General features: G+C 41.5%; 1 long non-coding RNA gene across 1 annotated transcript in view; it reads left to right on the forward strand.

Moving 5' to 3' along the window:
- The window catches only part of LOC138510991 (uncharacterized), a 302,439-nt gene extending 298,128 nt beyond the window's left edge, over positions 1 to 4,311 (forward strand). The window contains exon 3 of the long non-coding RNA XR_011280518.1: positions 1,345 to 4,311. This is a non-coding gene — a long non-coding RNA (uncharacterized lncRNA). The remainder of the gene's footprint in view (positions 1 to 1,344) is intronic.
- The last annotated feature ends 12,312 nt before the right edge of the window (positions 4,312 to 16,623 follow it).

Below are 16,623 nucleotides of genomic sequence, written 5' to 3' on the forward strand. Positions count from 1 at the left end.
TCCTGAGGGCATCCCCGGCCTCCCCTACCCAGGTGATCCTCCCTCACTTGTCCACCCCCAGGGTTAGGATCCAAAAGCAATGGTCCTCCCCTGGCCACCTGAATAGTGGATTCTCAGGGTCTACATGGGACAATATCCCTAGGCTTCTCACTGCTCCCACCAGAGAAATCATCCCTGGCTCATGGGCCAGATGCAAATGGGACTTGGGGACCCATAGAGTCGTGTGACAAGTGCAACCTCCCAAGAGCTCAGCTCACTTCCGGACCCCTACTCCAGGGCTAACCTTTGACTTATACTTAGGCATCGGTTTCACTTGGAAATGATGACCTCAGCAACCCAGCCCCAGCTGCAATCTCTTAGTAAGTAAGCTAGTAGTCAGATATTACTGGTGGGAAAAAAGAATATTTTTGGATAGAGGAGCAGCAGGAATCACACTATATGATTGTTTGCTGTTTCAGATGGAAGATACGTGTGTTGACTTTGTGTCTAAGAAGACTGTTCACATGCATTTTGTATTACACACAGGAATGCAACAGTGTGATGTGATATGGCCATTGCTGTAAAGGAAATGACGATTCTACAGCTAACATTTTACAGGAGGGCCCCAATTGTGTGCCTATGTAGTGAGTCCAATTCCAGAGGTAGAGAAGATAAGAGATATTAAGAAAATGTTACAAGCGTTAGAGGTAATTTTCAAATAACAGAAATAGGCCTTTGATGATGACAAATATACTGCTACCCTATGTACTCCCAATGATGTAATATGCACTATTGGTAATGAGGTCTCTGAACAACAGCATGTGTAATACTGTTCTTTGTTTTCTTGGCAGTTACCATTTACTATTGTTGTAAATGTTATAATAGAGAAGGGATAATAGTTGGTAATACTGCACCTTCCAGACTGATCAGATATGATCTGCAGGATGATTTATATCTGTCCTTTGTGCTCCTAGATGTGTATGCATAGTCCTGTGAACTACTGCAAGATATGTACCATTTAATGAATATCCACATAAAATACAATTGTATATATTTAGATTGCATTGTAGGTGAGCAGGAAACACCAGTCTGAGTTGGCCTACTTCCCAAAAACTCTCCATTGTAAAACATGAATGAAAGAATAAAAAACTGTTTTTGAGTTGAAATGTGTTGTTGCACTAGAATGCAAAAGTAGGGACTGTGGACCCCGGACTGGTAAATAAATAAATGATTTAAATATTTAAACAGGATGAGAATCTAAAATGGGGGCGGTACATTTTTTTAGGAACGATTATGTTATTTCCCTCTCCTTGAAATCGGATCATGATCCCATCCTTACTGTTTTATTTGTTTCTTTTCTTTTAGCAGGCTTTTCTGGGCTACCAGTTTTCCGTGTTGGCTGTGGACAATGACTGTTATGAATTGAACTGTGAATCTGCACCAAGAACTGCTGACCATGAGCCATTTTACAATCTGAGGTAACTGGGGCAAGGCCGTTGGATAAGGCCAGTGGATTATGCCAGTGCAGGCTGTTTAGGACAATGAGCCGTTCAGAGAAGCTGGATGTCGTTGCAGGGGTTGAGACCGTACACCCATCACCTGTATGAATTAACTCTGTTGAAGGTGGAAGGCGAGATAAACGTGAACCCGGAATTGCAATGAAAACAAAAGATGAGGCCTGTCAACTCATTTTAAATCAATAATTTACTAAACCCATTAGATAGATTTGTTTACATGAGCCAGTGTGCTGAAGCACAAGGCTACAATATGACATACAGTGCATATCCAATCACGTATATTTCCCCTGATTTAAAAGAGCACATGATATATACAACTGACCCTATATGCAAAAGTATATATTACTTATAATTTGAGAACTATAAAATGTATAAGCTAAATCCTGAGTTCACATTTCTTGTGGAATTGTCCTCTATTAAATCAATGTAATGTTGAGTCTTCTACAAGCTGTTCAAATTAGTAAAATTGCTAATAATAATATATTTTTGAGAGATGGTCGGGAAAAATAATTTTAGGGATCCAGGCATGCAGCTTGGCCTAACAATTACATTAATCTATATTTTATCAATGTGTCAGGTTATGTGTTTATTTATAAGCAAAGAATTATGTTGCATTCAGCAGCGTTATTAGTGGGACTAGCTCCTACATTCACTTTTTGTTAAATATGTATAAGAATGAAAATCCTACAAAGATTGAGGGGTTTAGTCCACAGTGGTTGGTTATTAGACAAGCCAATGGAAGGACTTCTCCAATAAGACCAAATGTGAAGTCACACAGGAACAGGAGAGGTTACATGAGCCAAAACACAGTGGAGGAGGGAACACACTCTCTCTGACAACCAGACAAAATGGATTACGATGAACAACAAGTTGCCTAGCCAGCAGTTTTGGTGCTGAGCTAATAATACCTGGAGATGAGGGGCCTTGCCCAGGAGGGAGATTTAAGCAAGTGGCGTCAGATTTCACGTGTGCCTAGACAGATCAGAGGCTGGGGGGAACGGAGGCCTAACTGATGCTTGTTACATGAACTAAAATAATTATTCTGAAGTGATCATACAAATCCCCTAAAACAAATCAGATTGGCCCTTTAGACTTTTCTATGCTAAGCCCAGAGGATTGGGTGCTTTGTAAGTACTAGGGGGTGCTGCTTTCCAACAGAATACACAAGCATTGCATTTTGAAATAATTTTGATTCTCCCCAGGTTTAAGTTCCAAGTCATATTTCCTTTTAAGAAAAACCAATTGCACTTTTTGTTCTGTGTGCGCAGTGTCAAGATGAACACACTTCTGTGCAATCTATGCACAGTTTATTTTTTTGTAAATCAAGTCCAGTCAACTTGAACCTTGTGTGTTCTCAGAGGTATAGTTGGCATTTCGGACTTTGCACTAAGGGGCCCACTCTTCAAGAGAATGTATTTACAATGTGCAACTTGTGGATGCTGTAGATAGTTAAAAAGATATTTAGGGATGGAGAGAAATTCCAGGAATCATTTTTGTTCCCATAAAAATAGTGCAAATGTAAATCCCATCCAGCCCCACATTCTGAAATAGCACAGTGAGATTCATGTTTGAAGCAAAAGGGAATGGGCACCTATATCTGTCCAATACAATCTGAAAGTCATTCTCCCAGGTTGGGTTGGTTGGGATGAAATTGTGTCCATTCTAAATTGGCAACTACTTTCCTAATTAGAAAACTGCAGGGGTCTGATGTGATTCCTTATGAGATTTTTTAAAATGATAGACACTTATTCGCACACCTCAGCACCATATTTACATGGGGCATGCAACGGGTCCCTGATAACAAAACATGTTGGTAATATTGGGGGAAGCAAAGGTCCTGTGTATTATGTGCAAGTGTATGTGTTTTTGCAGTTTAAAGATGCTAAAATAGTAAAGAAACTAAAATGTTTGGACAATCATGTTACTGTCATGACCAATCTGTTGTCTTGCTTGCTAGGCTGCACATTTAAACCCAGAGATCGGTAAGCAGCAGCATTGCAATTAGAATCCTTTTGTTATTCAGACCTCAATATGTATACAGAATTGATTATGGAAATCAATGCTTGTGTTTGAGAAATAGTGAGATAAATGCTGGCAGTTACATTTATCTTTTGTAGACAAGCTGCCTGTGATTGTGTAACATTGTGGTAAACTCCTCTCCATCAAGTTGGCGACCACCTTTGCATTTTTTTGCTTTCATAAAACAACATATTGTTGACTCAGAAGTTGAAAACAAAGGCTATTTATTAGAGCCTGAAGCTAAAATAGTGGTGTGCTCACACTCACTCAAATGTTCCAGGACAGTGAACAGGCAACAAGGTCAACTACAAACAAAAGACTTTGGTTATGGCCTACTGATGAGAGATGATGGACTAATTGGGAAATGTGGCGTAGTCTGATGGGATTCAAACACCTACGTTTTGTTTCACGTACGTGCTGCTAAAGAGCCAAAAGTCCAAGTTTGGGATAGTATGTCATCATACAATCAGTGGGATTGCTGGACAACCTAACGAGCAATGTAGCATAGACCAATCCACTGTTGTTTTGTCCGCTATAATCAGTACTATACGTATTTAGAGGTAGTTCGAAGCATTACCTACAGATAAGGGGTAGCCAGTGATGTACCAAGTTTAATATGTTCTATAAGTATATATGTTCCCTTAACCAATCCCTTCGCTCAATTGGTTTTGTATTTTGCCACATAGGATGACGTTATAGATGATGCATATTGGGGTATAAGAACTCTATGTAATGAAGCTGCCATGTGAGTGTGCAAGCATCAGTCCGATGTCTGTGAGGTTGTGCTACATTATTAAATGGCAATAAAGTAGTACTTAGCCATATTCCTTGAGTCTGTCTGATTATTTGGTCTAAGATCATTATTTGTAATTCCACCCAGCATGAAAATACGCATCAAGGTGCTACAGCATACGATAAATCTAGAAGTCTACCTGTAGAAGCCCAATAGTTTCATCGTAAAGCAGCCTACCTGGTATCCTACTTGGTGGCCATTTTGCCAGTAGTCGGAGGGGTGGGGGTAGTTCGAGGATTAGGCATTGTGGGCTTGGGGACATGAGATGTGATTATGCCTGCCTGTTGAGTTAGGAAATGGCACATGAACTGTCAGCGCCAGAGATGGCAGCTTGAAGACTGTGCTCCTGTGCCCTGTAAAAGACAATGGGCCTCATTACGACGTGGCAGTAAGGCAACAACGGCGTGGGTAGTGCTACTGGCGCCGTTGTTACCGTACCGCCACATTACAAGTTAAGCTCACGGGTGCCGCTCTGCATGGCTGGTCAGACCAGCCGTGCAGAGCGGCACCCACAAGCAGAACTCGTGATTGCACCGGCACTGTTATGAACGGTGCCGGTGCAACCATGCTCCCCACCCTCATTCTGCCCTATAGGGCAGAATGGGGATCGGGAGACGGCCCACACCGGCACCCGCAAATGGGCATTCATCTCATAATGGGCCGGTAATGGCCTATTCGCGGGAGCCGGTGCCGGTAGAGAGTTTGGCGGTAGCCGTGCCCTTAATAAGGGCACGGCTACCGCCAAACTCGTAATGAGGCCCTATATCTTTCATTACAATGGCTGATCCCAGACCTGCTGAAACATCTCAGCCTGCAAAGAGACAGAAAGGAGAAGAGGATAAGAAAGAAGGGATGACAAACATCTTGATCTTTTGACAAAGTTGACAGTTGATATAGTGAAATCAAGACCAAGCTGATCAGCACAGAGGAAAGGTATATGGATCTTACATCTAAGGTGGCTGCAGATTTTAATGCAGTGGATGACAAAACTTTGAGGCTGCAGGAACAGATAAAGAACCTGGAAATACATAATGAGAGATTGCCTCTTAAGCTATCTGAGCAAGAGAACATCTCCAGGAGGAATAACTTAAGAGTGGCTGGGTTTCCTGAAAATGTGGAGCGGGGCAACCCCATGGCATTCCTGGAAAATGCATTAATATCTATGGTTAGCTTGGATCTCAAGAGACCTTTGGAAATGGAAAGAGATCACGGGTCTCTGGGGCAGAAACCATTGCTGGGTCAGCGACCGAGACATTTCATTGTGAAATTCTTGAGGTTTCCAAAAAAGGAAATGATCCTTAAAAAATCATGTGAAATAGGTGATTTAACATGGGAAGGACACAGGATTATGATATTTGGAGACTTAAGTAGGGACGTGCTGGAGAAAAGGAAAGCTTTTAATGTGGCAAAAGAGAAGGCAAAGAGTAAGAAGCTACAGTACTACATAGTACATCCTGCAATACATTGTGTGGTGATTGAGGGTCTGATTGAGGGTCTAATTCACTCATTCACAGATAACAGGAGTGCTGAGGCATTCCTGTTTGATTTAGACAGTATGCCAATGGAGGCAGTTCCTGGTTCTCAGAAGAGCATACCACCGAAGAAAAAAATATAATTTAATTTCTTGATTGTCCTTTGTTTTATTTTTATTTAGTTTCATTTAAGGTGAGCATCATTTGTTTATTTAATGTAAGCATTAATTTTCTGGATGGCCGTTAGAACCAACGGTTTCCTGCTGTAGTAAATTGTTCAGAAGATGCAGAACAATTGGGTGTCAGAGTAAAGCACCTGGGTGCATGTAGCGAGGTATAACGTATAACGTGGTATAACGTAGCCACACAATGTTATTACGGCGGTGGCATGTTTCTCCATTTGGACTTAGCTGGAAGACATTGGGTGCTTCACTAGCTGACAACTGGTTCAGCCTCTTGTAATGGGAGTGGGGAGCATGGAAGAACCCTGGGGATGAGGATCGGGATCAGAAACGATCCAGGCATCGAGGGAATGTAAACGTTGAATTGGTGCACTTCGGGAAGCGTTGCACTGGCTTCCTCATGGACAGTGGGAACGGCGGTTGGTTTTTTCCTCGATACTCATGTTTCATTATTTCTATGAAGGTAATGTTAAGCGTGCACAGTTTTCGTGGCTGCCCGAGCTTCAACATAGAATGCTTGCCACGTGTGCCGACTTCCTGAGTTAGCGTGACTTTAATGAAGCATGACAGTGGTACTCCTCAGCATTAAGGCTTGGGGTGGAAACAGTCTAATATCTGCTGTTCTTCTGGTGCTATGAGAAACTGTAATTAGTCATGGAATTTGAGAAATGCATCTAATACCAACATGTTTTCTTTAAATATGCCTTTAGCCGGTGCAGCGTTATTGTTGGCCCGAGTAAGCAACATGGTTTTCAATGACTGCTTTGTTCAGAACATTTATGCTAACCTGACTGAAGGAGGATGTGTTGCGTTGCTTTCTATAACATGTCCCTAGGAGTTGAATATGTCAGTCTTCATATTGATATCAGGAAATATTGAGGGAACTGAGGCTGTACCTTTGCATAATGTATGCATGGGTGTAAAGATGAGGAGCTGTTGAAGATACGCCAATGCCTAATGAGGCAGAAAGTAAAGTGGGGGTGGGTGGGATAATGGCTAATGCAACACTTCTCATTGTATGCTTTTGACTTAAAGAATAGCTTGCCCTTAAGAAATGTGGTGTATGGGTGTTCATGTATTAATGGAGGTTGGAAGGCATTGGTGAAGGGAAGCTTCAAGGAAGGAGGGTGATGGGGCTCTTGGTTAATTGTGGAATTGCTTACTAGTCATGTTGGGATGGGGTGTGTATCATTGTAGCATACACAGTTAATTACTGCTCATCAACAGCTAATATATGCACAGTGGGGTTATTGGGCAGAGGTGTGCCCAATGTCAGAATCTTAGTATAGGTGAGGGTGAAGGTCTAGATAAGATGGTCTTGGTGGGAGGTGCTAATATTGAATGTGGTTGTTCTAAAGAATGCTCCTTTTATTTTGTAGAAAAATAGTCATTAATTAAATGAGACTATAGTATGTAATATATGGAAACAATGTTGTTGATGTTGAATAGGGATTGCTAAGGTAATAGCTAAGCAAACAGTTATAAAATTGATAGGGTTAGACATCTTGTAAAGGGGAAATACGTTAATGAAGGGGTGGGGCTAATGGGTATAATTGATGGGGCCATTGGGATAAGCTTAGCTGGTAAAAGTTTTGTTAGAGATAGTTAGATTATTAGATACTGAAACGGGCATGGGGTTCTGGGGGTCTAGCTCAGAAACAAGAAGGTCTTGTAAATTAGTGTTCTTTCACATGGTCCACTATTTTTTGGACAATTTTCAATCGAGATATAATGTTGTCGCTATGTGGTGTGGTTTTTGTGCTATATGTATGTCGGGAAAAGGATGGAGCAACCTACACTTATTTTCAACTAAGGGGAAGTATTGTGGGGAAAAATGAAAGGTTCAAGGTTGAACTGGTTGATAATTTGCATTTGTATTTAGTAATGTATGTAGTGAACATCATAGAATGGGATTGTTAAATATTGCCACTTGGAATGTAAAAGGTTTCAATTGTCCACGAAAAAGAAGGAAAATATTATCCAGGCTTTGGAGAGAGAACGCTGATATAGTGTTTTTGCAAGAAAAACATCTATTGGAGCATTCAGAGAATTGATTTAATAATTTAAGTACATGAACGTTTTGCTGAACTGTTATTCTTCAAAGACAAGAGGGGTAGGGATTTTACTTCACAAAAAGCTAGGTATGGCAGTGGAAAATGTGACAATGGATGATGAGGATCGGATTTTCCTGGTGGATGTGAGACATGAAGGAAGATTGATAACCTTAGGCTCAGTGTATGGTCCATGCTCTGGCGGAGAAGGTTTCTTCAAGACCTTAACCAAAATGTGTGATATGAACGGTGATTGTGTTATTCTGAGGGAGATTTCAATTGAGTATTAGATTTCAAAATGGACACATTTTCTGATTGTAGTTTTACAGGTCAGAAGTTGAGCAGGGACTTTCAGGACTTTATTGAAGTGTTCGATCTGATAGATATTTGAGCGTCTTACACCCGGGGGAGAGAGAGTTTTCATTTTACTCCTCATTACCTGATTCTTATATAAGAACTGACTATTACTTAATTTCAGATAAGTTAGTGGACCAGGTAACATAGGAGAGCGTTATCTTTCAGCTCACTCTTAAACATTTATCTTGAAAGATGAGAAAGCTTCCGAGGCTATAGATAACTTTATTGCTAACTATTTTAGATAGAACAATGGGTCAACTGATAGTCTAATTGTATGGGATTCTTTTAAGGCAACTATTCATGGTGAACTAACAAACTGGATATCTCGGGCAAGGAAGCCGGGAAAGCCTAATCTTAAAAACATTGAAACGGAGTTGGGAGACTTACAAAAGAAATATATGTTGTTCAAAACCAGGAAAGATAAATTGAGCATGGATAAAATTGGGAAACATTAAGGGGTGAAGTGGAAAGACAGGCTGAAAGGGGTCTTATTTTATGAAACAAAGGTGTTGGGAAGAAGGGGAACAAGGGGGCCGACTTCTGGCGGGTAGGTTAAAATATTAATTTATTCAGAAGAACTCACTCCTCAGGCAACAGAGCTAGCTAAATTTTTTGATACTGTAGATATTCTGTTTCTATCGGCTGAGGGGAGGAATGCCCAGGATGCTGTATCTGAAGTTCTGGCGATCACTGTATCTGAAGTTCTGGCGGCAATAAGCCAACTTAATCTTAAAAACTCCCCAGGTATGGATGGTTTGCCGGTAGAATTCTATAGGTCATTTAGTACCAATTCAGCACTGGAGCTTTGTGATCTATATAATCGCTTTTTAGCATATGAGATTCTTTGTTCTTCTATGAGGGAAGCAATTATTACGTTGATAACAAAATCAGGAAAGGACACTACTAAATGCAGTAATTATTGCCCAATCTCACTTTTGAATGTAGATTTAAAAATATTTACAAAAATGTTAGTTTCCTGATGGAATAGGTACATGGGTGAGTTAATTGATCAATCCCAGATGGGATTTATAGGGGAACATTATGGGTATGATAACACCAGAACATTATTAGACATTATGGGGTTGTCTGATTCAAAAACAGAAGAGATGGTGTTAGTTTTTTTGGACGGTGAAAAGGTATTTGATCGGGTGATTTGGTCATTCTTATATTATATGTTACTTGAAATGGGGTTTGGGCCCCTATTTTGGAATGCTGTTGGAGCGTTACAGTCTGGTATAACTGCTAAAATATGGGTTAATGATGAGCTGTGTTCATCTTTTCAGCTATTTAGAGGCACAAGACAGGGTTGCCCGCTCTCCCCCTTTTTGTTTAATCTAGCCTTGGAACCATTACATGCTCATATCAGACAGACAAGGCCTTCGTGGTTGAAGTGTGGGGGGTAGGGAGATTAAGGTCCTGGCATATGCAGATGATATAACTGTAATTCTGACAAATCCGGAGGAGGGTGGTATACTTTTGAATCATCTGCCGGAGGAGCTGGGAATGCCGTCAGGGCATAAAATTAACTGGAGGAAAACTGGTATTCCCGATCAAAGAAAGGCCATCAAGTAACGCTTTTATTTTTATTTTTTATTTTTTTTATTGGTTTGTTCAACCTTTAAAAAAGACAAGACATAACAACAGATAACAACGTTACCCTTTTCCTTTCCTTCCCTCCCTCCCTCCCTCCTAATGGCTTTAACAAGTCAATTTTATCACGTTAAGTTCAATAAAGGCCATCAAGTAACCCGTTAGCTGATAGGAATTGTCAATGGACAAACTTAGATGTGAAATACTTGGGAATCTATTTTCTTTGTGACATGAAGAAAATGGTGGATTTTAATGTTAGTAAGCTGATGGAGACACTTCAAAGGGATATTCGTAGATGGGAACATATGACCTTGAATATCTGAGCTAAAGTAAATGCAATTAAAATTATGCTTTTTCCCAAGGTATTGTATGTTATAGAGCCGCTTCCTTTTGAGGTGTTTACGCGTATTAATAGTTTATTTTTGGACTTCTTGTGGGGTACAGAGAAAAGGCCAAAGATTCCTCATTACAATATGACTCGCAATGTTAAGAAGGGGGGCTTTGGGTACATAATTCTTTAAAATTATCGAAGGGGATTCTGGTTGAAAAGGTCTGCTAGTTATGTTATGGAAGGAAGGGGATTGGAGCGGCTATGTGTATCAATTGAAAGAGACAGATTAAAGCCTTATTGTTTAAGTAGTTTGTATTCTTTTGGGAAAATGCCTAAATCTTAGGTAAAGCTGGAAACTATCATTACTACAAAAATCGCTATAAAAGAGTGCATTTTGGGGTGTGGACAAAGTTTATTCATGTATAAAGAGGCGTCTATTTGGCACAATATAGGGCTACAGATAAACAATAGAACATTGAATTGGCGTAGCTGGGCAAACAAAGAAATTCTCAAAATTGAAGATACCTGGCAGGATGAGAAAATGATACCCTTCAAAAAGCTTGTGGAACAATATGGTTTGGGTAAAAGGGAGTATGGGAGATATAGGGCTTTGGGGGAATTGATGATGGCAAGACAGAGGATGCTAATTGCGCCAATGATAGGTAACCCAACATTTTGTGAGTTATTTGATGTGCTGCCCCGCACAGTGGCAACTTTTCCTAAATGAATGCCAATGGAGGGTTGCCTGCAAATCTCCTGGGAGAAATTAAGACTGGCTTGGGTTGTGGAGTAGCGAAGGATTATTTCGGCAAAGGAGTGGGAGGGATTATGGAGGTTAGCTATTAGGGCAAGATGGATTTAAAATTACGCTATATTTATCAAAGGGTCTTAGGCCGCAAATATTGGACTCTGCTGCACATGCATGAGATGGGCTTGACAGATACTGACTTGTGTTTGGGCTGTCAACGGGAGAGAGGTTTATTGCATCACATGGAAATGCTATGGCGTGGTTGACTTTTGGAGGGATGTATTGGACAGAATTGATGCTATTTGGGGTATCTCTTTTCCGCGTACTTCATTGGCAGTGATTTTGCTTTCAGCTGGGGGCAGATGCGAAAATGTGTGTGAGTCGTCATCCTGGATAGATAAAGCTCTTATTGTGGCGACTAAGCAAATTCTGAAAGTGTGGAAAACAAGAAAGAAGTAGAGGTCTGGTTATCAGGCATGCAAATACTTTCAGATTTTTAAAAATGTATGTTTAGGAGACAAAATCAAGAGGAAAGGTGTTTAGAACTTTGGGGGCCTTTTAATGATATGCATGGGGTTACATATATTTGTGTTAGTTAGTTAGGATAGGTGTTGTGGGTATATATATTTGTCTTGTGGTTAGGCTTTGTTGTCTTTGTTTGTTTTGTTTTTGTGTCTTATTCTAACTAATGGGGTTTGGGGTTAATGGGAGGTTTCTAAGAGTTAAATAGTATTGCTTGAATTTACAATACGTGATGAGTTGAACTGTGTTTTCTGTTTATTGACGTTATAGTAGCTCAAACCCTGTATAGTGTTGTAATATCTTGTTTGTTATATGTAAGATCAAAATAAAGTGACTTAAAAAAAGGAAATGGCACATGAATAGATTAAATGATGGGGTATTGGAGTCTTGAGGTGTGCAACATATTTGGACATGAAATTTATACCACCACTAAGTACTAAGATCACTCTAGAATATACCAAACAAGATAGAACTATAGATTTGATATACTGTCACTCAACTCACATTATAGCTACTAAGCTGTGACTGCAACAAATTCTACTTTGCAACGATAATGAAACAGACACCGGCATGCAATATCCGCAATACAGAGTGGCCACACTCTGGTATTCAGCACATAAAAACAAACCTAATATTCAACAGGATTGAAAAAAGTGTCAGAGAGCGTGAAAAATAATTTAGGATTGCAGAGGTGCCGGGGATAGGTACATTTTGCAGCACAATAACTGTCTTTAAGTCTTACAATGAAAGGATTATGAAAAGTATTTTTTTTTGGTAGCAGCAGAACTCTACCAGACAGAATGAATTGACTCCCTTCTGAGTCTCAAAATAAAACAATGTGCCTAGTTTTCTGTTCAAATGATGACCAATCATAACAGGAAAATAACTGTCCTCTAAATTCAAGAAGAAATGTTATCCTGGTACACCTCACCATCAAGCTAAATACTAAATGCAGCCCATAAACACTCATTTGTATTCCCCGCCTGCAATTTAAACTTTCACATTCTAATGATCACTTACATTAGAAGGCAATTTCATACATTCAATTGGCTATTATAATGCTAGCTTACTCAGATAAATCAACTCTTTCAGGCAATTTGTGAAAGACAATTACCTTAAGCATGGTGATGCCTCTCGAAATGGAAAAGCACATATAAATAAACAACCTATTAAAATAATACGCTATATTGTGATGTGATTCATTAAAACAACTCACAGGATCAAGTGAATGACCAAGGGGATTTGCTCGCTTTTAAAGGCATAATGGCGCAGTGGTCTGCTGGCTAGCACAAGAAGGAAATGTTTTTTAAAAAAGGGTTTCCAGAGATAGCAGCTTTCTGGAATCTGCCTGTAGGTCCGCTAATGGTCGAGGATCCAGTACCTTAGTAGGATGAAAGAATCACAATACAGAGATATACAGTGGTATCAGTTGCCATTGGAGCCACTGAGACCTTAGAAGATGTGATTGACAGAATGTATGTCTTGAACGTCAGTGATTAGTTCAATATGGGTGCGAGGGTGCATCTGCTATGGAAAACATACACAAGGCCAGAGAAACTCTCAAAACAACATAAGTATTCTACTGAAGAGCAGAGCCATTAATAAAGATGGTTTTCAGCTGGCTCCAAATGCTTGACCCAAATGGGGCAAGATGGCACCTTTTCATGCTGTCAAGTCACTCTGGTAGAAAATGCTGCATCACGATCAGGCATCCTCTGAAAAATTCTAACATGCTTATTCTGAATGAGCCAGAAAAGAAATGTCAGAAAGTCCCAGACCACTTACACTTCAATAGGTTGAACTGTATATGTAGGATTCCCGTCATTCACTTCATGCAAACAACCACAAATTCCTTCGCTTTTACCACTGCATATAGTGAATGTGTATTAGCCCCCGGAAACACTGGCTTAATGGGGGCCCCTGAGAAACGATTTCTTTTTGAAGTAATAGGGCTCCCCTCAACCCCATGATGTGAGTGTATGGTGAAAAGGTGCACATAAATGTATAGGTGGCTGCCTGTGTGAGTGTATGGTGAAAGGGTGCACAATAAAATGTATAGGTGGCTGGGTGTGCGTGTTGAGTGTATGGTGAAAGGGTACAGACTTAAATGTATGGGTAGCTGCCTGGGTGTGCCTTTATGGTGGAAGGGTGCACACTTAAATGTATAGGTGGCCGCCTGTGTGAGTGTATGGTGAAAGGGTGCACATTTAAATGTATAAGTGGCTGCCTGTGTGAGTGTATGGTGAAAGGGTGCACAATTAAATGATGTATGGGTGGCTGGGTTTGCGTGTCGAGTGTATGGTGAAAGGGTGCACACTTAAATGTATGGGTGGGTGCCTTGGTGTGCCTGTATGGTTAAAGGGTACACAATTAAATGTATGGGTTGCTGGGTGTGCATGTGTTTGTATGGTGAATGGTGGGTGCGCTTGTGTTCGGGGGCACAACAAAACCTACATTTGGGGGGTGATAACCCTTCACATTTTGGGAGAGTTGCTAACTTCACGCGCGGTGGGGGAGGGGCAAACCTATTTGTGTGGGGCATCTAACCTCTTCATGCATTCTAGTGAGACTATTCTAGTGCAGCTTCAATGTTACAAGCAATTAACTCTCTCCTTTAAGTCTGAAAGCCCCCACATATGGACTGCTGTGAGAATAAGCAGTCTCCTGTCCCCTCTCTACCCTTCCAATCGCTTCCCTGGCATGCAAGTACTAAACCCACATCAAGATTTCAATTGCCTAAAGAATTATGCATTTGAATACAGGTACTAACAGTGAAATGTTTTATGCTAGTAATTGCTGGGCCTTTGTTAACAGCGAAACCCAGGTGTCGTTTAACATCTGTGTCCTGTTCTGTCCGGCAACAACTCAGTAGGTCAGCCAGGTCGAGTCAACATAGCCCAACATTTCAAGCGGGCATGGAGGGAGGGCTTAAATCCAGTCAGCTCAATGGTGTTGCCCCACTACTTGTGTGTAATCCCTTGGTTACTTATTGATGATCTTCATTACTCATATCCCTATTCTTCCTCTCCCAATACTTGTGTATGAGACACTTTGACTCATACACAAGTACTGGGATGAGGTAGAGTAACATGGAGGTAATGCCTGGCTAGTTTCCTGTAATCTTCATTAATCCTAGTCTCACTCTTCTTCATCTTAGTACTTACCTATGAGGCAAGGAGGCACATACGCAAGCGCTGGAACATGGAAAAGGGATGTTGTGGTAATTCTGGCAGAGAAGCTGATTTTGGGGGTTTGGGCAGGGGGTGGGGGAGACAGGGTTTATGTGGGGATTGTGTGATAAATCGTAATGGTCATCCATGTCCAGGCTAAGCATGCATGATATGTGGTATTAGTGGCTAGAGAGGCATTTTGGTGCAGCCAGTGTAATCATTACTTAGCAGTCCTGCTAAGTGTAATTACCTCCTGGCTAGACTGGCATGTGGGTGCTGCCAGTATAGCCGTTTCTTACTCCAGCGTTGTAATATTGGGTTTCACGCAATGTACTGCTAATGAATTCTTACAAACATGTAAGCAGGGATGTCATTTGGGGGTTGACAGTGAACACAGGTGTGACCCCAGGGGGCCACAGTTGCAAACCCTGTGGACTCCTTGCGACCCCAACTTGTAAAAAAAGAAATATTTTTGCAAAAATAAAGCAGGTACTCCCGGTGTAGCCGGCTCTCTACGCCACGGGGTCTCTGCCTCACCAGGTCTGGTGGTCCCCAGCCCAGTCCTCATCTAACAGGGTGAAGGTTGTGCCGTGGAGGCACTCAGTAGGGGTTGGAGCTGACCGTGACATGTCGCACATGTCACATGCCACGTTCAGCTCCAACCCCGTCTCCCTCGGCTTCCTTGGAGCTCACATACAGGAACCAACCAGGAAGCTCGTGCAGCATCCTGGTTCCTGTTTGTGAGCAGCACGGAGGAGCCGAGGGGGCCTGGAAGGATGGACCGAAGCTGCAAGAAAAAGGTAAGAAGGCTTTTTTATAATATGATGTGTGTTTTGCGTATGTGAATTGCGTGTCAGATGTATGTATGTGAATGGTGGGTGAGTGAATAGTAATCTGTATTTTTGAATGTTCTGGGTGGGTGGGTGTGTGCCTGTGTAGAGAATGCAATGAGTGGATGTAAGAGAAGGTGTGAGTGACTGGTGGGTGAATGAGAAGTGATTTGATGTGTGTTTTAAATGTTGTGGGTGGTTGGTGGGTGCCTGTGTAGAGAATGCAATGAGTGGATGTAATAGAAAGTGTGAGTGATTGGTGGGTGAATGAGAAGTGATATTATGTGTGTTTTTGAATGTTGTGGGTGGATGGGTGTGTGCCTGTGTAGAGAATGCAATCAGTGAATGTAAGAGAGGTTGTGAGTGACTGGTGGGTGAATAAAAAGTGATGTGATGTGTGGTTTTGAGTGTTCTGGGTGGGTGGTTGGACGGGTGGGTGCCTGTGTAGAGAATGTAATGAGTGGATGTAAGATAAGGTGTGAGTGACTGGTGTGTGGGTGAATGAATGAGAAGTGATGTGATTTGTGTTTTTGAGTGTTCTGGGTGAATGTGTCTGTGCCTGTGCAGAGAATGCAATGAGTGGATGTAAGAGAAGATGGAAGTGACTGGTAGGTGAATGAGAAGGGGTGCGATGTGTTTTTTAAATGTTCAAGGTGGGTGGGTGTGTGCCTGTGTAGAGAATGTGATGAGTGGATGCAAGAGAAAGTGAGTGACTGGTGGGTGAATGAGCAGTGATGTGATATGTGTTTTTGAATGTTGTGGGTGGATGGGTGTGTGCCTGTGTAGAGAATGCAATCAGTGGATGTAAGAGAGGTTGTGAGTAATTGGTGGGTGAATGAAAAGTGATGTGATGTGTGATTTTGAGTGTTCTGGGTGGGTGGGTCTTTGCCTGTGTGACCCTCGCCCAAAACCCCCTCTGGCAAACCCATTGGCCAGGTGGAGTCAGGACTCGGACCTTTAGAGCCTGGCATCCTCTTCAAAAGCCCTCATGGGGCCAGTCCTGGCGCCTATGGGGCCAGGCTCATACACCATGAACAACAATGTGCTTGGGAACTACTTTAT

The sequence above is a fragment of the Ambystoma mexicanum genome, chromosome 6p, assembly GCF_040938575.1.
Source record: "Ambystoma mexicanum isolate Mex_15411 chromosome 6p, UKY_AmexF1_1, whole genome shotgun sequence".
NCBI classification, from domain to species: domain Eukaryota; kingdom Metazoa; phylum Chordata; class Amphibia; order Caudata; family Ambystomatidae; genus Ambystoma; species Ambystoma mexicanum.